The sequence below is a fragment of the Argiope bruennichi genome, chromosome X2 (assembly GCF_947563725.1).
Source record: "Argiope bruennichi chromosome X2, qqArgBrue1.1, whole genome shotgun sequence".
NCBI lineage: Eukaryota > Metazoa > Arthropoda > Arachnida > Araneae > Araneidae > Argiope > Argiope bruennichi.
In genome coordinates, this window is record NC_079163.1 from 120,999,899 (window position 1) to 121,026,349 (window position 26,451).

Sequence of the window (26,451 nt, forward strand, 5' to 3'; positions counted from 1 at the left end):
CGAAACTGTGCCGTGAACTCTCCTGCACGAACTTGTCTGTGGAATTCAGACTGTCCTGGACTATACTTGTGTTGAAAAGTGTAAACATTTTTAAGTGTTAAATTAAGAATATATGTAAAGGAGTCTCCAGCTCGAAATTGTCTGGTGTCTTCATTTTCTACGAATTTGTTTGCTAACTTGATTCTCATTTACAATATTTTGCCTGCTCACTCCTCCTCCTCGAAATTTTGCCTTGAAGTCTCCTTCTCGATATTGTGTCTTGAAATCGCTCCTCCTCGAAATTGTGCCGTAAAGTCTCCTGCACGAACTTGTGTGTAGAATTCAGACTGTCCTGCACTAACTTGTGTTGAAAAGTGTAAACATTTTTAAGTATTAAATTAAGAATATATGTAAATGAGTCTCCAGCTCGAAATTGTCTGGTGTCTTCATTTTCTACGAATTTGTTTGCTAACTTGATTCTCATTTACGATATTTTGCTTGCTAACTCCTCCTCCTCGAAATTGTGCCTTGAAGTCTCCTCCTCGAAATTGGGCCTTGAAGTCTCCTCCTCGAAATTGAGCCGTGAAATCTCCACTCCTCGAAATTGAGCCGTGAAATCTCCAATCCTCGAAACTGTGCCGTGAACTCTCCTGCACGAACTTGTCTGTAGAATTCAGACTGTCCTGCACTAACTTGTGTTGGAAAGTGTAAACATTTTGAAGTGTTAAATTAAGAATATATGTAAATGAGTCTCCAGCTCGAAATTGTCTGGTGTCTTCATTTTCTACGAATTTGTTTGCTAACTTGATTCTCATTTACGATATTTTGAGTGCTCACTCCTCCTCCTCGAAATTGTGCCTTGAAGTCTCCTCCTCGAAATTGAGCCATGAAATCTCCAATCCTCGAAACTGTGCCGTGAACTCTCCTGCACGAACTTGTCTGTAGAATTCAGACTGTCCTGCACTAACTTGTGTTGAAAAGTGTAAACATTTTTAAGTGTTAAATTAAGAATATATGTAAATGAGTCTCCAGCTCGAAATTGTCTGGTGTCTTCATTTTCTACGAATTTGTTTGCTAACTTGATTCTCATTTACGATATTTTGAGTGCTCACTCCTCCTCCTCGAAATTGTGCCTTGAAGTCTCCTGCTCGAAATTGTGCCTTGAAGTCTCCTCCTCGAAATTGAGCCGTGAAATCTCCAATCCTCGAAACTGTGCCGTGAACTCTCCTGCACGAACTTGTCTGTAGAATTCAGACTGTCCTGCACTAACTTGTGTTGAAAAGTGTAAACATTTTTAAGTGTTAAATTAAGAATATATGTAAATGAGTCTCCAGCTCGAAATTGTCTGGTGTCTTCATTTTCTACGAATTTGTTTGCTAACTTGATTCTCATTTACGATATTTTGAGTGCTCACTCCTCCTCCTCGAAATTGTGCCTTGAAGTCTCCTCCTCGAAATTGTGTCTTGAAATCTCTCCTCCTCGAAATTGTGCCTTGAAGTCTCCTGCACGAACTTGTGTGTAGAATTCAGACCGTCCTGCACTAACTTGTGTTGAAAAGTGTAAACATTTTTAAGTGTTAAATTAAGAATATATGTAAATGAGTCTCCAGCTCGAAATTGTCTGGTGTCTTCATTTTCTACGAATTTGTTTGCTAACTTGATTCTCATTTACAATATTTTGCCTGCTCACTCCTCCTCCTCGAAATTGTGCAGTGAAGTCTCCTGCTCGAAATTGGGCCTTGAAGTCTCCTCCTCGAAATTGAGCCGTGAAATCTCCACTCCTCGAAATTGAGCCGTGAAATCTCCAATCCTCGAAACTGTGCCGTGAACTCTCCTGCACGAACTTGTCTGTGGAATTCAGACTGTCCTGGACTATACTTGTGTTGAAAAGTGTAAACATTTTTAAGTGTTAAATTAAGAATATATGTAAAGGAGTCTCCAGCTCGAAATTGTCTGGTGTCTTCATTTTCTACGAATTTGTTTGCTAACTTGATTCTCATTTACGATATTTTGAGTGCTCACTCCTCCTCCTCGAAATTGTGCCTTGAAGTCTCCTCCTCGAAATTGAGCCATGAAATCTCCAATCCTCGAAACTGTGCCGTGAACTCTCCTGCACGAACTTGTCTGTAGAATTCAAACTGTCCTGCACTAACTTGTGTTGAAAAGTGTAAACATTTTTAAGTGTTAAATTAAGAATATATGTAAATGAGTCTCCAGCTCGAAATTGTCTGGTGTCTTCATTTTCTACGAATTTGTTTGCTAACTTGATTCTCATTTACGATATTTTGCCTGCTAACTAATCCTCCTCGAAATTGTGCCTTGAAGTCTCCTGCTCGAAATTGTGCCTTGAAGTCTCCTGCTCGAAATTGTGCCTTGAAGTCTCCTCCTCGAAATTGAGCCGTGAAATCTCCAATCCTCGAAACTGTGCCGTGAACTCTCCTGCACGAACTTGTCTGTAGAATTCAGACTGTCCTGCACTAACTTGTGTTGAAAAGTGTAAACATTTTTAAGTGTTAAATTAAGAATATATGTAAATGAGTCTCCAGCTCGAAATTGTCTGGTGTCTTCATTTTCTACGAATTTGTTTGCTAACTTGATTCTCATTTACGATATTTTGAGTGCTCACTCCTCCTCCTCGAAATTGTGCCTTGAAGTCTCCTCCTCGAAATTGTGTCTTGAAATCTCTCCTCCTCGAAATTCTGATTTGAAATCTCCTGCACGAACTTGTGTGTAGAATTCAGACTGTCCTGCACTAACTTGTGTTGAAAAGTGTAAACATTTTTAAGTGTTAAATTAAGAATATATGTAAATGAGTCTCCAGCTCGAAATTGTCTGGTGTCTTCATTTTCTACGAATTTGTTTGCTAACTTGATTCTCATTTATAATATTTTGCCTGCTCACTCCTCCTCCTCGAAATTGTGCAGTGAAGTCTCCTGCTCGAAATTGTGCCTTGAAGTCTCCTCCTCGAAATTGAGCCGTGAAATCTCCAATCCTCGAAACTGTGCCGTGAACTCTCCTGCACGAACTTGTCAGTAGAATTCAGACTGTAATGGACTAACTTGAGTTGAAAAGTGTAAACATTTTGAAGTGATAAATTAAGAATATATGTAAATGAGTCTCCAGCTCGAAATTGTCTGGTGTCTTCATTTTCTACGAATTTGTTTGCTAACTTGATTCTCATTTACGATATTTTGCCTGCTAACTCATCCTCCTCGAAATTGTGCCTCGAATTCTCCTCCTCCAAATTGAGCCGTGAAATCTCCAATCCTCGAAACTGTGCCGTGAACTCTCCTGCTCGAACTTGTATGTAGAATTCAGACTGTCCTGCACTATACTTGTGTTGAAAAGTGTAAACATTTTGAAGTGTTAAATTAAGAATATATGTAAATGAGTCTCCAGCTCGAAATTGTCTGGTGTCTTCATTTTCTACGAATTTGTTTGCTAACTTGATTCTCATTTACGATATTTTGAGTGCTCACTCCTCCTCCTCGAAATTGTGCCTTGAAGTCTCCTCCTCGAAATTGAGCCATGAAATCTCCAATCCTCGAAACTGTGCCGTGAACTCTCCTGCACGAACTTGTCTGTAGAATTCAGACTGTCCTGCACTAACTTGTGTTGAAAAGTGTAAACATTTTTAAGTGTTAAATTAAGAATATATGTAAATGAGTCTCCAGCTCGAAATTGTCTGGTGTCTTCATTTTCTACGAATTTGTTTGCTAACTTGATTCTCATTTACGATATTTTGAGTGCTCACTCCTCCTCCTCGAAATTGTGCCTTGAAGTCTCCTGCTCGAAATTGTGCCTTGAAGTCTCCTCCTCGAAATTGAGCCGTGAAATCTCCAATCCTCGAAACTGTGCCGTGAACTCTCCTGCACGAACTTGTCTGTAGAATTCAGACTGTCCTGCACTAACTTGTGTTGAAAAGTGTAAACATTTTTAAGTGTTAAATTAAGAATATATGTAAATGAGTCTCCAGCTCGAAATTGTCTGGTGTCTTCATTTTCTACGAATTTGTTTGCTAACTTGATTCTCATTTACGATATTTTGAGTGCTCACTCCTCCTCCTCGAAATTGTGCCTTGAAGTCTCCTCCTCGAAATTGTGTCTTGAAATCTCTCCTCCTCGAAATTGTGCCTTGAAGTCTCCTGCACGAACTTGTGTGTAGAATTCAGACCGTCCTGCACTAACTTGTGTTGAAAAGTGTAAACATTTTTAAGTGTTAAATTAAGAATATATGTAAATGAGTCTCCAGCTCGAAATTGTCTGGTGTCTTCATTTTCTACGAATTTGTTTGCTAACTTGATTCTCATTTACAATATTTTGCCTGCTCACTCCTCCTCCTCGAAATTGTGCAGTGAAGTCTCCTGCTCGAAATTGGGCCTTGAAGTCTCCTCCTCGAAATTGAGCCGTGAAATCTCCACTCCTCGAAATTGAGCCGTGAAATCTCCAATCCTCGAAACTGTGCCGTGAACTCTCCTGCACGAACTTGTCTGTGGAATTCAGACTGTCCTGGACTATACTTGTGTTGAAAAGTGTAAACATTTTTAAGTGTTAAATTAAGAATATATGTAAAGGAGTCTCCAGCTCGAAATTGTCTGGTGTCTTCATTTTCTACGAATTTGTTTGCTAACTTGATTCTCATTTACGATATTTTGAGTGCTCACTCCTCCTCCTCGAAATTGTGCCTTGAAGTCTCCTCCTCGAAATTGAGCCATGAAATCTCCAATCCTCGAAACTGTGCCGTGAACTCTCCTGCACGAACTTGTCTGTAGAATTCAAACTGTCCTGCACTAACTTGTGTTGAAAAGTGTAAACATTTTTAAGTGTTAAATTAAGAATATATGTAAATGAGTCTCCAGCTCGAAATTGTCTGGTGTCTTCATTTTCTACGAATTTGTTTGCTAACTTGATTCTCATTTACGATATTTTGCCTGCTAACTAATCCTCCTCGAAATTGTGCCTTGAAGTCTCCTGCTCGAAATTGTGCCTTGAAGTCTCCTGCTCGAAATTGTGCCTTGAAGTCTCCTCCTCGAAATTGAGCCGTGAAATCTCCAATCCTCGAAACTGTGCCGTGAACTCTCCTGCACGAACTTGTCTGTAGAATTCAGACTGTCCTGCACTAACTTGTGTTGAAAAGTGTAAACATTTTTAAGTGTTAAATTAAGAATATATGTAAATGAGTCTCCAGCTCGAAATTGTCTGGTGTCTTCATTTTCTACGAATTTGTTTGCTAACTTGATTCTCATTTACGATATTTTGAGTGCTCACTCCTCCTCCTCGAAATTGTGCCTTGAAGTCTCCTCCTCGAAATTGTGTCTTGAAATCTCTCCTCCTCGAAATTCTGATTTGAAATCTCCTGCACGAACTTGTGTGTAGAATTCAGACTGTCCTGCACTAACTTGTGTTGAAAAGTGTAAACATTTTTAAGTGTTAAATTAAGAATATATGTAAATGAGTCTCCAGCTCGAAATTGTCTGGTGTCTTCATTTTCTACGAATTTGTTTGCTAACTTGATTCTCATTTATAATATTTTGCCTGCTCACTCCTCCTCCTCGAAATTGTGCAGTGAAGTCTCCTGCTCGAAATTGTGCCTTGAAGTCTCCTCCTCGAAATTGAGCCGTGAAATCTCCAATCCTCGAAACTGTGCCGTGAACTCTCCTGCACGAACTTGTCAGTAGAATTCAGACTGTAATGGACTAACTTGAGTTGAAAAGTGTAAACATTTTGAAGTGATAAATTAAGAATATATGTAAATGAGTCTCCAGCTCGAAATTGTCTGGTGTCTTCATTTTCTACGAATTTGTTTGCTAACTTGATTCTCATTTACGATATTTTGCCTGCTAACTCATCCTCCTCGAAATTGTGCCTCGAATTCTCCTCCTCCAAATTGAGCCGTGAAATCTCCAATCCTCGAAACTGTGCCGTGAACTCTCCTGCTCGAACTTGTATGTAGAATTCAGACTGTCCTGCACTATACTTGTGTTGAAAAGTGTAAACATTTTTAAGTGTTAAATTAAGAATATATGTAAATGAGTCTCCAGCTCGAAATTGTCTGGTGTCTTCATTTTATACGAATTTGTTTGCTAACTTGATTCTCATTTACAATATTTTGCCTGCTAACTCCTCCTCCTCGAAATTGTGCCTTGAAGTCTCCTGCACGAACTTGTCTGTAGAATTCAGACTGTCCTGCACTAACTTGAGTTGAAAAGTGTAAACATTTTGAAGTGTTAAATTAAGAATATATGTAAATGAGTCTCCAGCTCGAAATTGTCTGGTGTCTTCATTTTCTACGAATTTGTTTGCTAACTTGATTCTCATTTACGATATTTTGAGTGCTCACTCCTCCTCCTCGAAATTGTGCCTTGAAGTCTCCTCCTCGAAATTGAGCCATGAAATCTCCAATCCTCGAAACTGTGCCGTGAACTCTCCTGCACGAACTTGTCTGTAGAATTCAGACTGTCCTGCACTAACTTGTGTTGAAAAGTGTAAACATTTTTAAGTGTTAAATTAAGAATATATGTAAATGAGTCTCCAGCTCGAAATTGTCTGGTGTCTTCATTTTCTACGAATTTGTTTGCTAACTTGATTCTCATTTACGATATTTTGCCTGCTAACTAATCCTCCTCGAAATTGTGCCTTGAAGTCTCCTGCTCGAAATTGTGCCTTGAAGTCTCCTGCTCGAAATTGTGCCTTGAAGTCTCCTCCTCGAAATTGAGCCGTGAAATCTCCAATCCTCGAAACTGTGCCGTGAACTCTCCTGCACGAACTTGTCTGTAGAATTCAGACTGTCCTGCACTAACTTGTGTTGAAAAGTGTAAACATTTTTAAGTGTTAAATTAAGAATATATGTAAATGAGTCTCCAGCTCGAAATTGTCTGGTGTCTTCATTTTATACGAATTTGTTTGCTAACTTGATTCTCATTTACAATATTTTGCCTGCTAACTCCTCCTCCTCGAAATTGTGCCTTGAAGTCTCCTGCACGAACTTGTCTGTAGAATTCAGACTGTCCTGCACTAACTTGTGTTGAAAAGTGTAAACATTTTGAAGTGTTAAATTAAGAATATATGTAAATGAGTCTCCAGCTCGAAATTGTCTGGTGTCTTCATTTTCTACGAATTTGTTTGCTAACTTGATTCTCATTTACGATATTTTGAGTGCTCACTCCTCCTCCTCGAAATTGTGCCTTGAAGTCTCCTCCTCGAAATTGAGCCGTGAAATCTCCAATCCTCGAAACTGTGCCGTGAACTCTCCTGCACGAACTTGTCTGTAGAATTCAGACTGTCCTGCACTAACTTGTCTTGAAAAGTGTAAACATTTTTAAGTGTTAAATTAAGAATATATGTAAATGAGTCTCCAGCTCGAAATTGTCTGGTGTCTTCATTTTCTACGAATTTGTTTGCTAACTTGATTCTCATTTACGATATTTTGCCTGCTAACTAATCCTCCTCGAAATTGTGCCTCGAATTCTCCTCCTCCAAATTGAGCCGTGAAATCTCCAATCCTCGAAACTGTGCCGTGAACTCTCCTGCTCGAACTTGTATGTAGAATTCAGACTGTCCTGCACTATACTTGTGTTGAAAAGTGTAAACATTTTTAAGTGTTAAATTAAGAATATATGTAAATGAGTCTCCAGCTCGAAATTGTCTGGTGTCTTCATTTTATACGAATTTGTTTGCTAACTTGATTCTCATTTACAATATTTTGCCTGCTAACTCCTCCTCCTCGAAATTGTGCCTTGAAGTCTCCTGCACGAACTTGTCTGTAGAATTCAGACTGTCCTGCACTAACTTGAGTTGAAAAGTGTAAACATTTTGAAGTGTTAAATTAAGAATATATGTAAATGAGTCTCCAGCTCGAAATTGTCTGGTGTCTTCATTTTCTACGAATTTGTTTGCTAACTTGATTCTCATTTACGATATTTTGAGTGCTCACTCCTCCTCCTCGAAATTGTGCCTTGAAGTCTCCTCCTCGAAATTGAGCCATGAAATCTCCAATCCTCGAAACTGTGCCGTGAACTCTCCTGCACGAACTTGTCTGTAGAATTCAGACTGTCCTGCACTAACTTGTGTTGAAAAGTGTAAACATTTTTAAGTGTTAAATTAAGAATATATGTAAATGAGTCTCCAGCTCGAAATTGTCTGGTGTCTTCATTTTCTACGAATTTGTTTGCTAACTTGATTCTCATTTACGATATTTTGCCTGCTAACTAATCCTCCTCGAAATTGTGCCTTGAAGTCTCCTGCTCGAAATTGTGCCTTGAAGTCTCCTGCTCGAAATTGTGCCTTGAAGTCTCCTCCTCGAAATTGAGCCGTGAAATCTCCAATCCTCGAAACTGTGCCGTGAACTCTCCTGCACGAACTTGTCTGTAGAATTCAGACTGTCCTGCACTAACTTGTGTTGAAAAGTGTAAACATTTTTAAGTGTTAAATTAAGAATATATGTAAATGAGTCTCCAGCTCGAAATTGTCTGGTGTCTTCATTTTATACGAATTTGTTTGCTAACTTGATTCTCATTTACAATATTTTGCCTGCTAACTCCTCCTCCTCGAAATTGTGCCTTGAAGTCTCCTGCACGAACTTGTCTGTAGAATTCAGACTGTCCTGCACTAACTTGTGTTGAAAAGTGTAAACATTTTGAAGTGTTAAATTAAGAATATATGTAAATGAGTCTCCAGCTCGAAATTGTCTGGTGTCTTCATTTTCTACGAATTTGTTTGCTAACTTGATTCTCATTTACGATATTTTGAGTGCTCACTCCTCCTCCTCGAAATTGTGCCTTGAAGTCTCCTCCTCGAAATTGAGCCGTGAAATCTCCAATCCTCGAAACTGTGCCGTGAACTCTCCTGCACGAACTTGTCTGTAGAATTCAGACTGTCCTGCACTAACTTGTGTTGAAAAGTGCAAACATTTTTAAGTGTTAAATTAAGAATATATGTAAATGAGTCTCCAGCTCGAAATTGTCTGGTGTCTTCATTTTCTACGAATTTGTTTGCTAACTTGATTCTCATTTACGATATTTTGAGTGCTCACTCCTCCTCCTCGAAATTGTGCCTTGCAGTCTCCTCCTCGAAATTGTGTCTTGAAATCTCTCCTCCTCGAAATTGTGCCTTGAAGTCTCCTGCACGAACTTGTGTGTAGAATTCAGACTGTCATGCACTAACTTGTGTTGAAAAGTGTAAACATTTTGAAGTGTTAAATTAAGAATATATGTAAATAAGTCTCCAGCTCGAAATTGTCTGGTGTCTTCATTTTCTACGAATTTGTTTGCTAACTTGATTCTCATTTACGATATTTTGCCTGCTAACTCATCCTCCTCGAAATTGTGCCTCGAATTCTCCTCCTCGAAATTGAGCCGTGAAATCTCCAATCCTCGAAACTGTGCCGTGAACTCTCCTGCTCGAACTTGTATGTAGAATTCAGACTGTCCTGCACTATACTTGTGTTGAAAAGTGTAAACATTTTTAAGTGTTAAATTAAGAATATATGTAAATGAGTCTCCAGCTCGAAATTGTCTGGTGTCTTCATTTTATACGAATTTGTTTGCTAACTTGATTCTGATTTACAATATTTTGCCTGCTAACTCCTCCTCCTCGAAATTGTGCCTTGAAGTCTCCTGCACGAACTTGTCTGTAGAATTCAGACTGTCCTGCACTAACTTGTGTTGAAAAGTGTAAACATTTTGAAGTGTTAAATTAAGAATATATGTAAATGAGTCTCCAGCTCGAAATTGTCTGGTGTCTTCATTTTCTACGAATTTGTTTGCTAACTTGATTCTCATTTACGATATTTTGAGTGCTCACTCCTCCTCCTCGAAATTGTGCCTTGAAGTCTCCTCCTCGAAATTGAGCCATGAAATCTCCAATCCTCGAAACTGTGCCGTGAACTCTCCTGCACGAACTTGTCTGTAGAATTCAGACTGTCCTGCACTAACTTGTGTTGAAAAGTGTAAACATTTTTAAGTGTTAAATTAAGAATATATGTAAATGAGTCTCCAGCTCGAATTGTCTGGTGTCTTCATTTTCTACGAATTTGTTTGCTAACTTGATTCTCATTTACGATATTTTGAGTGCTCACTCCTCCTCCTCGAAATTGTGCCTTGAAGTCTCCTGCTCGAAATTGTGCCTTGAAGTCTCCTCCTCGAAATTGAGCCGTGAAATCTCCAATCCTCGAAACTGTGCCGTGAACTCTCCTGCACGAACTTGTCTGTAGAATTCAGACTGTCCTGCACTAACTTGTGTTGAAAAGTGTAAACATTTTTAAGTGTTAAATTAAGAATATAGGTAAATGAGTCTCCAGCTCGAAATTGTCTGGTGTCTTCATTTTCTACGAATTTGTTTGCTAACTTGATTCTCATTTACGATATTTTGAGTGCTCACTCCTCCTCCTCGAAATTGTGCAGTGAAGTCTCCTGCTCGAAATTGGGCCTTGAAGTCTCCTCCTCGAAATTGAGCCGTGAAATCTCCACTCCTCGAAATTGAGCCGTGAAATCTCCAATCCTCGAAACTGTGCCGTGAACTCTCCTGCACGAACTTGTCTGTGGAATTCAGACTGTCCTGGACTATACTTGTGTTGAAAAGTGTAAACATTTTTAAGTGTTAAATTAAGAATATATGTAAATGAGTCTCCAGCTCGAAATTGTCTGGTGTCTTCATTTTCTACGAATTTGTTTGCTAACTTGATTCTCATTTACAATATTTTGCCTGCTCACTCCTCCTCCTCGAAATTTTGCCTTGAAGTCTCCTTCTCGAAATTGTGTCTTGAAATCGCTCCTCCTCGAAATTGTGCCGTAAAGTCTCCTGCACGAACTTGTGTGTAGAATTCAGACTGTCCTGCACTAACTTGTGTTGAAAAGTGTAAACATTTTTAAGTATTAAATTAAGAATATATGTAAATGAGTCTCCAGCTCGAAATTGTCTGGTGTCTTCATTTTCTACGAATTTGTTTGCTAACTTGATTCTCATTTACGATATTTTGCTTGCTAACTCCTCCTCCTCGAAATTGTGCCTTGAAGTCTCCTCCTCGAAATTGGGCCTTGAAGTCTCCTCCTCGAAATTGAGCCGTGAAATCTCCACTCCTCGAAATTGAGCCGTGAAATCTCCAATCCTCGAAACTGTGCCGTGAACTCTCCTGCACGAACTTGTCTGTAGAATTCAGACTGTCCTGCACTAACTTGTGTTGAAAAGTGTAAACATTTTGAAGTGTTAAATTAAGAATATATGTAAATGAGTCTCCAGCTCGAAATTGTCTGGTGTCTTCATTTTCTACGAATTTGTTTGCTAACTTGATTCTCATTTACGATATTTTGAGTGCTCACTCCTCCTCCTCGAAATTGTGCCTTGAAGTCTCCTCCTCGAAATTGAGCCATGAAATCTCCAATCCTCGAAACTGTGCCGTGAACTCTCCTGCACGAACTTGTCTGTAGAATTCAGACTGTCCTGCACTAACTTGTGTTGAAAAGTGTAAACATTTTTAAGTGTTAAATTAAGAATATATGTAAATGAGTCTCCAGCTCGAAATTGTCTGGTGTCTTCATTTTCTACGAATTTGTTTGCTAACTTGATTCTCATTTACGATATTTTGAGTGCTCACTCCTCCTCCTCGAAATTGTGCCTTGAAGTCTCCTCCTCGAAATTGTGTCTTGAAATCTCTCCTCCTCGAAATTCTGCCTTGAAGTCTCCTGCACGAACTTGTGTGTAGAATTCAGACTGTCCTGCACTAACTTGTGTTGAAAAGTGTAAACATTTTGAAGTGTTAAATTAAGAATATATGTAAATGAGTCTCCAGCTCGAAATTGTCTGGTGTCTTCATTTTCTACGAATTTGTTTGCTAACTTGATTCTCATTTACGATATTTTGCCTGCTAACTCCTCCTCCTCGAAATTGTGCCTTGAAGTCTCCTGCTCGAAATTGTGCCTTGAAGTCTCCTCCTCGAAATTGAGCCGTGAAATCTCCAATCCTCGAAACTGTGCCGTGAACTCTCCTGCACGAACTTGTCTGTAGAATTCAGACTGTCCTGCACTAACTTGTGTTGAAAAGTGTAAACATTTTTAAGTGTTAAATTAAGAATATATGTAAATGAGTCTCCAGCTCGAAATTGTCTGGTGTCTTCATTTTCTACGAATTTGTTTGCTAACTTGATTCTCATTTACGATATTTTGAGTGCTCACTCCTCCTCCTCGAAATTGTGCCTTGAAGTCTCCTCCTCGAAATGGTGTCTTGAAATCTCTCCTCCTCGAAATTGTGCCTTGAAGTCTCCTGCACGAACTTGTGTGTAGAATTCAGACCGTCCTGCACTAACTTGTGTTGAAAAGTGTAAACATTTTTAAGTGTTAAATTAAGAATATATGTAAATGAGTCTCCAGCTCGAAATTGTCTGGTGTCTTCATTTTCTACGAATTCGTTTGCTAACTTGATTCTCATTTACAATATTTTGCCTGCTCACTCCTCCTCCTCGAAATTGTGCAGTGAAGTCTCCTGCTCGAAATTGGGCCTTGAAGTCTCCTCCTCGAAATTGAGCCGTGAAATCTCCACTCCTCGAAATTGAGCCGTGAAATCTCCAATCCTCGAAACTGTGCCGTGAACTCTCCTGCACGAACTTGTCTGTGGAATTCAGACTGTCCTGGACTATACTTGTGTTGAAAAGTGTAAACATTTTTAAGTGTTAAATTAAGAATATATGTAAATGAGTCTCCAGCTCGAAATTGTCTGGTGTCTTCATTTTCTACGAATTTGTTTGCTAACTTGATTCTCATTTACAATATTTTGCCTGCTAACTCCTCCTCCTCGAAATTGTGCCTTGAAGTCTCCTGCACGAACTTGTCTGTAGAATTCAGACTGTCCTGCACTAACTTGTGTTGAAAAGTGTAAACATTTTTAAGTGTTAAATTAAGAATATATGTAAATGAGTCTCCAGCTCGAAATTGTCTGGTGTCTTCATTTTCTACGAATTTGTTTGCTAACTTGATTCTCATTTACAATATTTTGCCTGCTCACTCCTCCTCCTCGAAATTTTGCCTTGAAGTCTCCTTCTCGAAATTGTGTCTTGAAATCGCTCCTCCTCGAAATTGTGCCGTAAAGTCTCCTGCACGAACTTGTGTGTAGAATTCAGACTGTCCTGCACTAACTTGTGTTGAAAAGTGTAAACATTTTTAAGTATTAAATTAAGAATATATGTAAATGAGTCTCCAGCTCGAAATTGTCTGGTGTCTTCATTTTCTACGAATTTGTTTGCTAACTTGATTCTCATTTACGATATTTTGCTTGCTAACTCCTCCTCCTCGAAATTGTGCCTTGAAATCTCCTCCTCGAAATTGGGCCTTGAAGTCTCCTCCTCGAAATTGAGCCGTGAAATCTCCACTCCTCGAAATTGAGCCGTGAAATCTCCAATCCACGAAACTGTGCCGTGAACTCTCCTGCACGAACTTGTCTGTAGAATTCAGACTGTCCTGCCCTATACTTGTGTTGAAAAGTGTAAACATTTTTAAGTGTTAAATTAAGAATATATGTAAATGAGTCTCCAGCTCGAAATTGTCTGGTGTCTTCATTTTCTACGAATTTGTTTGCTAACTTGATTCTCATTTACAATATTTTGCCTGCTCACTCCTCCTCGAAATTTTGCCTTGAAGGCTCCTTCTCGAAATTGTGTCTTGAAATCGCTCCTCCTCGAAATTGTGCCGTAAAGTCTCCTGCACGAACTTGTGTGTAGAATTCAGACTGTCCTGCACTAACTTGTGTTGAAAAGTGTAAACATTTTTAAGTGTTAAATTAAGAATATATGTAAATGAGTCTCCAGCTCGAAATTGTCTGGTGTCTTCATTTTCTACGAATTTGTTTGCTAACTTGATTCTCATTTACGATATTTTTCCTGCTCACTCCTCCTCCTCGAAATTGAGCCGTGAAATCTCCTATCCTCGAAACTGTGCAGTGAACTCTCCTGCACGAACTTGTCTGTAGAATTCAGACTGTCCTGCACTAACTTGTGTTGAAAAGTGTAAACATTTTTAAGTGTTAAATTAAGAATATATGCAAATGAGTCTCCAGCTCGAAATTGTCTGGTGTCTTCATTTTCTAAGAATTTGTTTGCTAACTTGATTCTCATTTACGATATTTTTCCTGCTCACTCCTCCTCCTCGAAATTGTGCCTTGAAGTCTCCTGCTCGAAAGAGAGAGGTGAAATCTCCAATCCTCGAAACTCTGCCGTGAAGTCTCCTGCACGAACTTGTCTGTAGAATTCAGACTGTCCTGCACTAACTTGTGTTGAAAAGTGTAAACATTTTTAAGTGTTAAATTAAGAATATATGTAAATGAGTCTGCAGCTCGAAATTTGTCTGGTGTCATCATTTTCTACGAATTTGTTTGCTAACTTGATTCTCATTTACTGTATTTTGCCTGCTAACTCCTCCTTGTCGAAATTGTGCCTTGAAATCTCTCCTCCTTGAAATTGTGCCTTGAAATCTCTCCTCCTCGAAATTGTGCCGCAAAGTCCCATGCACGAACTTGTGTGAAGAATTCAGACTGTCCTGCACTAACTTGTGTTGAAAAGTGTAAACATTTTTAAATGTTAAATTAAGAATATATGTAAATGAGTCTCCAGCTCGAAATTGTCTGGTGTCTTCATTTTCTACGAATTTGTTTGCTAACTTGATTCTCATTTACTGTATTTTGCCTGCTAACTCCTCCTCCTCGAAATTGTGCCTTGAAGTCTCCTCCTCGAAATTGTGCCTTGAAGTCTCCTGCTCGAAAGAGAGAGGTGAAATCTCCAATCCTCGAAACTCTGCCGTGAAGTCTCCTGCACGAACTTGTGTGTAGAATTCAGACTGTCCTGCACTAACTTGTGTTGAAAAGTGTAAACATTTTTAAGTGTTAAATTAAGAATATATGTAAATGAGTCTGCAGCTCGAAATTTGTCTGGTGTCATCATTTTCTACGAATTTGTTTGCTAACTTGATTCTCATTTACTGTATTTTGCCTGCTAACTCCTCCTTGTCGAAATTGTGCCTTGAAATCTCTCCTCCTTGAAATTGTGCCTTGAAATCTCTCCTCCTCGAAATTGTGCCGCAAAGTCTCATGCACGAACTTGTGTGAAGAATTCAGACTGTCCTGCACTAACTTGTGTTGAAAAGTGTAAACATTTTTAAGTGTTAAATTAAGAATATATGTAAATGAGTCTCCAGCTCGAAATTGTCTTGTGTCTTCATTTTCTACGAATTTGTTTGCTAACTTGATTCTCATTTATTGTATTTTGCCTGCTAACTCCTCCTCCTCGAAATTGTGCCTTGAAGTCTCCTCCTCGAAATTGTGCCTTGAAATCTCTCCTCCTCGAAATTGTGGAGTAAAGTCTCCTGCACGAACTTGTGTGTAGAATTCAGACTGTCCTGCACTAACTTGTGTGTGTAGAATTCAGACTGTCCTACACAAACTTATGTGGAGAATGCCAACTGTCCTGCAAGAATTTGTGTGTAGAATTCACTGTCCTGCACAAACTTCTGTGTGTAGAATTCAAACTGTCCTGCACAAACTTGTGTGTATAGAGTCCAAACTGTACTGCACGTACTTGTGTGTGTGGAATGCAAACTGTCCTGCACGTACTTGTGTCTATGGAATGCAAACTTTTCTGCACGAACTTGTGTCTATGGAATGCAAACTTTTCTGCACGAACTTGTGTCTATGGAATGCAAACTTTTCTGCACGAACTTGTGTGTGGACTGATAACTGTCCTGCAGAAAATTGTGTTGAAAAGTGAAAACATTTTGAAGTGTTAAATTATGAATATATGTAAATGAGTCTCCAGCTGGAAATTGTCTGGTGTCTTCATTTTCTACGAATTTGTTTGCTAACTTCATTCTCATTTACGATATTTTGCCTGCTAACTCCTCCACCTCGAAATTGTGCCGTGAAGTCACTCCTCCTGGAAATTGTGCCGTGAAGTCTCCTGCACGAACTTGTGTGTAGAATTCAGATTGCCCTGCAGATACTGAATAAAAAGTATAAGTATGTAATTTCAACACAACAAATATTTAAATAAGTTTAACATTTTAGTTATAACTAGAAAAGTTGTGCAAGGATTAAGCTGTATGAAATAAGAAAGGTGAAGAATTCTGAGAAAGTTTCTGCATGCATTCTAAAAAACAGAAATATGACTCAATTTCAGAAAATATACTCTCATAAACACATCTATTGAAAATTGTCTTGTAAACATGGTTATATTTGCAACATAAAATTTTAATAAAATCTCAAAGAAATCATATTACATATAAATACTCATTTACTTTAAAATTTCTTTGTACACTCAGGATGAAAAAATACAGAACATAAAAAGTAATAATTTTTCTGTAGCAAAAGCAGTGGTAGTAATAATGATGAGAATTGTCTGAAGTATGGAAGTACACATTTATCGTACAAATTTGTGAATTGAATTACAGGGTGATTTTGGGAATTTTAGAGGAAAAAAAGGAGAACAAATTATTTATTTTTATATTATCACATTTCTTAACCCTCAGAGTCATTATAAATTTGTTCATGGCCCAGAAGCCATAACAGTATATAAGAAAATTATAACTGAAATGTTTTTGCTGCAATTTTAAAAATTCTTAACTAAACTCTTCAACACATTAATTTCAGAAGAAACCGCATTGTATGAAATATATACAAGAAAAAAAAAACCTTTTAAGGCTAAGAATTGCATATGAAACAAGTTTGAGGTTTTAAAATCATTAGAAAAATACTTTTATTCCATTTCTCTGTATTTTCTCCATAGATATATAAAAGATATTTCTCATACAAGTAGGAAACTTCAAATATAATGTTATTTTATCTTTCTGAAGTACTTACAGATATGAGCAATTATTATCACTTGACTTGAAATAAATCCTCTACCAGATCCAGAATTAAAAATATTAATCTTGCATCAATTTGTATTTAATCGCCACTGACAACTTATTTTCAGAAATCGAAATAACGGTGAAAGAATATGCTTAATGCAAGGAACAAACCAGTGATATTAGTTTGTCTTTTCTTTATATGACAAAATTTTTGAAATAGATCAGCATTTTCAAAATATAACTTTTTTTTATTTTTCTCCCATAAAAATGTTGTTTATTTTTGCCAGGTTAAGCTGAGTTTGATATATTTGCTATAAAAATTGAGAGGAATATATGAAACAGATAAGTAATTTAAAATGAAATTGGAGCAAGATTTTGTGAAAATATTTAAAAGAAGTTATTGCATCCATGGGTCAAGAGTCCTTTTAATTAAATAAATGTCAGATATAACTATAATTTAATGCCAGCCAATTGATACTGATAATTTGATGTCAACTAATTACATATTTAGTTTTTTATTATGTACAAGTTAAGATTTTTGACCCCAAAGAAATATTTAAAGCAGATTGTCAGTGAAACCAGCAAAGTAAAATACCGTATGTGTATTTATATATTGAATTAAAAGTATAAGCATGTAATTTCAACACACCAAATATTTAAATAAGTTTAACATTGAAATTATAACTAGAAAAGTTGTGCAAGTTGTAAGCTGCATGAAATAAGAAAACTGAAATATTCTGAGAAAGTTTCTGCATGCATTCTAACAAACAGAAATATGACTCAATTTCAGAACATATACTGCCATAAACACATCTATTGAAAATTGTCTTGTAAACATGGTTATATTTTCAATATAAAATCTCAAAGAAATCAGATTACATATAAATACTCATTTACTTTAAAATTTCTTTATACACTCAGGATGAGAAACCCTGTTAAAAAATACAGAACATAAAAAGTAATGTTTGTGTAAAGCAAAAGCAAAAGTAGTAATAATGATCAGAATTATCTGAAGTATGCAAGTACACATTTATCATACAAGTTTGTGAATTCCATTACTGAGTGATTTTGGGAATTTCAGAGGAAAAAATGATAGCAAATAATTTATTTTTATAATATTACATTTCTTAACCTACACAGTCATTGTAAATTTGTTTATGGCCCAGAAGCCATAAGAATATATAATAACACTGTAACTGATTTTTTTTTTTTTTTTTTTTTGCTGTAATTTTAAAAATTCTTAACTAAACTCCTCAACACATTAATTTCAGAAGAAACTGCATGGTATGAAAAATACGCAAGGAAAAAAAAAAAAAACATTTTAAGGCTAAGAATTGCATATGAAACAAGTTTGAGGTTTTAAAATCATTAGAAATATAATTTTATTCCATTTCTCTATATTTTCTTCATAGATATGTAGAACATATTTCTAGACAAGTTGGAAAATTGAAATATAATGTTATTTTATCTTTCTGAAGTACTTACAGATATGAGCAATTATTATCACTTGACTTGAAAGAAGCCCTCTACCAGATCCAAAATTAAAAATATTCATCTTGCATCAACTTGTATTTAATCACCACTGGCAACTTATATTCTGAAATAGAAATAAGGGTGAAAGAATATGCTTAATGCAAGGAACAAACCAGTGATATTAGTTTGTCTTTTCTTTATATGACAAAATTTTTGAAATAGATCAGCATTTTCAAAATAAATTTTTTTTTTATTTGTCTCCCATATAAATGTTGTTTATTTTTGCCAGGTTAAGCTGAGTTTGATATATTTGCTATAAAAATTGAGTGGTTTGTTTGTGAGGTTTTCTGGCGCAAAAGCCACATTTGGCCATACTGCGCCAATCAAATGGTAAAATTATAAAAGATATACTGAACCAACAAATGAGTGTTTTAAAAAAGTGTGCAAAGATAAAATTGCATAATTTAAAAGGTTATCTTGGTATCTGAACATTTAAAAACATGAAAATGTGAAACAAAGAAGAACGAACAAGAACACAAAAATGTTCAACACAAATAGAATAATAGAAAAATTATATACAAGTAAAAATGCCAATAGCTCGTAAGAATTTAAAAATATTTGGGTGGTATTTTTCACCCACCAAGTCTTGTAATGTTGAAGACGAGTTAAAAAAACGAGCACGATACGAATTAAAAGCAGGACATTCAATTAAGATATGGTGAACAGTAAAATTAACAAACCAGTGATATTAGTTTGTCTTTTCTTTATATGACAAAATTTTTGAAATAGATCAGCATTTTCAAAATATAACTTTTTTTTATTTTTCTCCCATAAAAATGTTGTTTATTTTTGCCAGGTTAAGCTGAGTTTGATATATTTGCTATAAAAATTGAGAGGAATATATGAAACAGATAAGCAATTTAAAATGAAATTGGAGCAAGATTTTGAGTAAATATATAAAAGAAGTTATTGCATCCATGGGTCAAGAGTCCTTTTAATTAAATAAATGTCAGTTAGATATAACTATAATTTCAATGCTAGCCAATTAATACTGATAATTTGATGTCAACTAATTACATATTTTGTGTTTTATTATGTACAAGTTAAGATTTTTGGCCACAAAGAAATATTTAAAGCAGATTGTTAGTGAAACCAGCAAAGTAAAATATTATATATGTATTTATATATTTAATAAAAAGTATAAGCATGTAATTTCAACACAGCAAATATTTAAATAAGTTTAACATTGAAATTATAACTAGAAAAGTAGTGCAAGGATTAAGCTACATGAAATAAGAAAGGTGAAATATTCTTAGAAAGTTTCTGCATGCATTATAACAAGCAGAAATATGACTCAATTTCAGAAAATATACTCTCATTAACACATCTATTAAAAATTGTCTTGTAAACATGGTTATATTTTCAATATAAAATCTCAAAGAAATCAGATTACATATAAATACTCATTTACTTTAAAATTTCTTTGTACATTCAGGATGAGAAACCCTGTTAAAAAATACAGAACATAAAAAGTAATAATGTTTGTGTAAAGCAAAAGCAAAGGTAGTAATAATGATGAGAATTATCTGAAGTATGGAAGTACACATTTATCATACAAGTTTGTGAATTGCATTACTGGGTGATTTGAGGAATTTTAGAGGAAAAAAATGAGAACAAATAATTTATTTTTATATTATCACATTTCTTAACCCTCAGAGTCATTATAAATTTGTTTATGGCCCAGAAGCCCTAACAGTATATAATAAAACTGTAACTGAAATATTTTTGCTGTAATTTATAATATTAAAATTTATAATATTAAATTTAACTGTGTTAAGTGTGACACTCATGAATATGAGACAACATTCAGTCACACAGCCTGATACTATAATTATTTACATATTTTAGCCTATGTGCAACCCTTGTTTCAGAAATCAATTTAAAATCGCAAACAATTGAGAAAATTTACTGAATTTCAGATTTAAACATCTTAAAAATAATTTTCTTAAAAGATCAATGTGTGAGATCAATGTGTTTCTTAAAAGATCAATGAACTCTGCCTCGAATCTTTTTATTTTTACGTTTACCATTTCGTTCTGCCCTCGAATTAATCCTTGATTGATATGACAGATGAAAAAATTGACATGAATAATAATAGAATGTTTTCTCACCGCATATTTTTAAAAATAAATATGAGTACCAATAGTTTCAGATTCTAACCAAATTTTAAAACTTATCCTAGAATTGAAAGAATAAATTTTAATATTTTTAATGTCATGCACAAAATTAAGATGCTTATTTAAATTTCATACACTAACATGAGCTTTATTACATTCTGTACAAAAATACGATTCATGCTTCTTGTTACCGGTACAATTTTTTTTTTTTTTTTGTGTTCATTACTGCTATAAAATTGAGCACGCCCTAGACACAACCGGGGAGAATTTTCACATTTATCAGTTAAATATTGATTATCTAAAGTTGTCTTGACTGGCAGTAAACACAATTTGGGCTTTTTTACAATTTCTGTTTGAGACCTAACACTAGCCTCCAATAAATTATTACAATTGCTTTTTCACAGAGTTAAAACATTACAAATTTTTGGTTTACAGCATTTTATAATGATTTGCAAAAGGGGATCTTGAGTAATAAGATTTTAAGTATACCTCACATTCCTTAGGATAAGTACTCTTAACATGATTAACTAAGAGCCGTCTTTCAACAAATATAAAATAATTTGAAAAATTATAAGAATTTCTTTGTCATTCTCAATTCCTAATGTTTATCTGGAGATCAATGTAAAAATTAATTACAATTTTATCATCAGCATTATCATTTAACACTATAGATGCCTGCTTTTGAATGGCAAATGTTGTGAAAGGTGAACAATTATGTGCAATAATGAAATACACTGAAAATAATTGTCAAATTCTAAATTTTTAAAAATTACTTGAAGCAATCTTGAAAAATAGTAATTATATGATAATCTTAAAAAAAAAAAAAAAAAAAAAAAAAAAAAAAAAAAAAAAAGGTAGAACAGAAGTTTGAAGCAAATTAAATCATAAAAGGATAAGACTTTACTTATTTACAATAGATCAACATTTATAACAATTAATAAAAAAACAGCATCTAAACTTTTTCATTGTTATTGTTGGTTAATTGGTTTTTATGGCGCAAGGACTCATTGTTATTGTTAACTAATACCTTAATAGCCTAATAAAATAAAATTAACAGAATCTACAAATATTATATATTCATTACACAATATTATTTTATAACTGAATAATTAAAATTTGATAATATTAAATTTAACTGTGTTAAGTGTGACACTCATGAATATGAGACAACATTCAGTCACACAGCCTGATACTATAATTATTTACATATTTTAGCCTATGTGCAACCATTGTTTCAGAAATCAATTTAAAATCACAAACAATTGAGAAAATTTACTGAATTTCATATTTAAACATCTTAAAATAATTTTCTTAAAAGATCAATGTGTGAGGCCAACGGAAAAAAGGAAAAGTACAGAGGGATGGAAAAACAAATATGCAACAAAATTTTTGATTTCTGATGACTGATCAACGAAAGAGAAAAAATGAGCTAGGAACATGTAGATGGTTCCAAGCATAGCTGAATTTATAATGTTCTATTTAAAAAATGATATATTAAACAAAACTTAAGTTATGAAATCATATTAAACTATATTTCAGGTAATATTTACAAAGAATCCAATATGGATTATTAATACCTCTACAAAATACAAATCTTAGAGACAAAGAAATAAAATAAAAATTCGAACTCATAATACTATTATTAATATTCAAGCCTAACTGAATTTTATAGAAAAAGTCCACCATCAATCAGAGAAACATTAATTCTTTAAATGGATCAACAAATCAACACATAAAAGAGATGTTACTGATAATATGAAAATCATGGTACAATACACTAAATTATTTAATTTCAATGTTTTTTATACAATTACTTAATTTTTTTAGATACAGAAATGTAGGAAAAACATGTTACAAAATGCTCACATAATGATTTTAACACTGTATCATAATTATCAGCCTACTGTCTCTCTTTAAATTAATCTTATTAATTATCTCTTTATTTTTATTTTTTAAATAATTATTTGCATTTTTTATCAGGTTACTTCCTTATTTGATTTACGAATCAGTTATCTTTCTTCATTAGCAATACTGAAACACTTTTTAATGGATATTGAAAATACTAATATAAGAGTTGATATATCTTTCACTGAAATGTAATAAGTATGGATAACTTCCTACACTCTTACTCGATACTATTAATCATCAAAACAAACATAAGTTTAAATATCAGTGATTGAAAATGATTAATACTAATTACAACATTCAGAAAATATTCTAGTATATGGATTAAAAATATTTACTTAAATTCATGCAATCTTATCAATCAGATAAGAGTCAATATATTTTCGATCACATAAAAATTCAGTTCCTACCAATAATGAAATGATTAATGCTATATTTTATAGCATTTTTTTTTTATGAAAAGAAGGAATTGATATAACAGAGAAGACTATTACTCACACAAAAACAAATGCGAAATAAATAAGAGACAATATCAATATAGACACTCAAAACTTTAGCAGCGCTCACACTCTGTTGTGACAAAATTCGTAACTACAGTCGTAACAAAATTCGTAACTATTCACATGATAGAGTACCTCAAACATCTGACGCAATTGTTTCCTTTCTGGTGTTATGTTTTTTCCGTTAAAGATTTAATTTTCAGCATTAGAAATCTACTCAGCATTTTATTTAACGATGTTAATTAACATTTGAATTTTTTTATTGTCATGGCTTGAGAAAAATATAAAAAATATTATGTTTTTATTTCAATTGCTTTAGATGTTAAATTAAATCCCAAGTTGGTTGGTTGGTTGGTTGGTTGGAGTTTTATGGCGCAAGAGCCATATCTGGCCATACTGCGCCAAGCAAAAGGTAAAATAGGCTTTATTAATCATTAAAATTACTTACAGCACTAAACGAGGATAAAAATTTCATAAAACATAATTGCAAAACGTTTATATATGTTAAAAGTAAACAACAAAATAACATTTTGAAAAGGAAGTAAAAAGGAAACGAATGATGGAAAGTCGTTAAAATTTTTAAAAAGATAATTCAAAAGAAATTTGCGGAAACATTAAATGTGATTTAAAAAGCCAATGGCTCTCAGAAAGTTAAAAATATTTGGGTGGTATTTCTCACTCACCAGGTCCTTCAAACTTACTAATGACGTATGAAAATATTGGAGACGATGTGAATTAAAAGTAGGACATTCGATCAAGATGTGTTTTACACTAAAATCAACATGGCACTCCGGACAATTTGGTGCCCTTTCGCCAAAAATAAGGTACCTGTGCGTGAAACGTGTATGGCCTACACGGAGGCGAGTCAACCTGACATCAGCTCTACGAATAGAGAGGACAGGCCACGGGCCAATGTTATTCTTCACTTCATGCAGTTTGTTATGGATCTGCAGATCCCATTTATTTTGCCAAGTTGAATAGATGTGATTATTGAAAGACCTCCTAATATCATTATAGGGAAGTCCTTGGTTCAAATACGACAATGCAGATTTTGCAGCAGAATCAGCCATTTCATTTCCATGAATGCCGACATGACTCGGAACCCAACAAAAAATTATTTGGAAATCCTCGTTTTGCAAGAGGCGCAAAAGGGATAAAATTCGTATTGCTGTTGGGTGCATGCGATTATGGTAGTGAGAAAGTGTTTCCAACGCACTCATGCTATCAGTATAAATTATAAATTTGCGCTGTGGCAAAGATGAGATCTTCTGTAGAGCGCAAAATATAGCAAGCAACTCAGCAGTAAATACTGAGCAACAATTATGAACCCGATGGCTCACTGTATCAGATGGAAATACTATGCCATAACCGACATGATCATCCGATTTCGAGCCATCTGTGAAAATTGGATTAAAAGAGGAATACCGATGGCGATGATAGAAAAAAAGCTGTTGGAAGACAGCAGGTGCAGTTGAGGATTTGTCGAAGCCTTTAAAAGGATTCACAAAAGAGAATTTAGGGGTATCCCAAGGTGGGAAAATAAAAGAGTCAACAGTTTTAACATTAACAGTATTGAGATCCGAATCACTTATGAGCATTTTGGCTCTCTCACAGAATGGTAGAATGTGAGACGGACGGGCATTATACAATCTACGAAGACCACTCGGGAATGTCATTTGACTTAAGGGGTGTTTAAAAATAGATTTTATTTTGAAATAATATGAAACCGAAATTTTCTGGCGTCTTAAATAAAGGGGCAACTGGTGACAGATAACATAAAGGCTTTCAATAGGAGAAGTACGGAACGCACCGGATGGATGGATGGATGGATAGTGGGATTTAGTGGCGCAAGAGCCAAATTTGACTATACTGCGCCAGTCGTATGGTTAAAATATATAAGGTGGTTTTTATGCAAGGTTCTGTAGAATTAAAAACTGATTAAAAAATTGCAAGGTCATATCTACAAACATTGTAAAAATTGGTAACAAATTAAAAAGTCAAATAAAATTGTAAAAGCCAATTTCTTTTAAAAATTTAAAAAGGTTTTTGTGGGGACGTTCCCCCACGAGCTTTTTCATGTCCACTGTTGAAGTACAGAAAAAACGTAAACGATGATGATTAAAATTAGGACACTCTATTAAAAGATGAAGAACGGTTAAAATCACTTGGCATCTAGAGCAGAAAGGAGCTCGATCGCCGAATAAAAGGTGTTTATGTGTATAACGAGTATGACCAATGCGGAGTCTAGACAATTTGACGTCTAGCTCTCGCACTGGTAAACAAGGCCAGGATGAAATGATAGGTTTTATGACATAAAGTTTGTTATTGATATGATTATTCCATGATTCCTGCCAGAGTGAGTACAGACGACGTTGAAAAATATTTTGAGCATCACAGAACGGGATGTCTCGCTGTGCAAGCAAAGATGCACTCTTTGCTGCGTTATCCGCCTGCTCATTACCAGTGATTCCGACATGACTCGGAATCCAGCAAAATAATATCTTAAATTCCCTGTTTTTTAAAGTTCTTAGAAGATCAAGAATTTCCAGGGCAACCGGGTGAATCTGATTATTACAGTTGGAGAACATTGTCAATGAACTCATGCTGTCAGTATAGATACAAAATTTACGATCAGAGGAGAGGGAAATCCTCTGAAGAGCATAAAAGATGGCTAATAATTCAGCAGATAAAGCAGATAGAGATGAATCTAGACGGTAACTAAATATGTCGGTATCAAAAACAATACCGCAACCAACATGGCCTTCTGATTTCGAACCATCCGTAAATATTTTTAAATAATCTGAATACTGACAGCGATGAGAATGAAACAGATTCTGGTAGACAATAGAGGCAGTACTCTGCTTCTCAAAACCAGAGAAAGGATTTAAAAATGAAAGCTGAGGAATATTCCAGGGAGGAAAGGAAAATGGATCGGAAGTCTGGATTACCTTATCATGAAGTCCATAATCACGAAGGAGCAGTTTAACTCTCTCGCAGAATGGAAGTACGTGAGAGCGACGAGCATTATAAAGTCTCTGAAGACTAACTGGTTGAGGTTGAGGTTGAGGTTTATATTTTTATGGCACAAGAGCCAGAATTGGCTATGCTGCGCCAAGACACATGGTACGAATATATTACCATACGATTTAAAATCTTGTTTCCTCCAGGCTAAAAATTGATAAAAACATTTTGTTAAAAGTATTTATAAAAAGGTACGAAACTTTAAATAATAAAAGTCTATGATTAAAACAAATGTTTTTTTTAAATAAACAATGATATTTATATAAAATGAATAAAGTTAGTGGCTCTTAAAAAGTCAAAAATATTACGGTGAGGCTGTTCTCCAACCAGTTCACGCAAATCCAATGATGATGAACTAAAGAAATGCGCACGATAAAAATTAAATTTGGGACATTCAATTAAAATATGTAAAACTGTGAGATTAACGTTACAATCCGAACACATTGGTATCCTCTCGCCAAACAAAAGATGTTTGTGAGTTAGGCGGGTGTGACCAATTCGTAATCTAGTTAATTTTACATCAGCCCATCGAACCGAAGCAGCAGGCCACACTCCAATTGTCGGCTTGATAAAGTGCA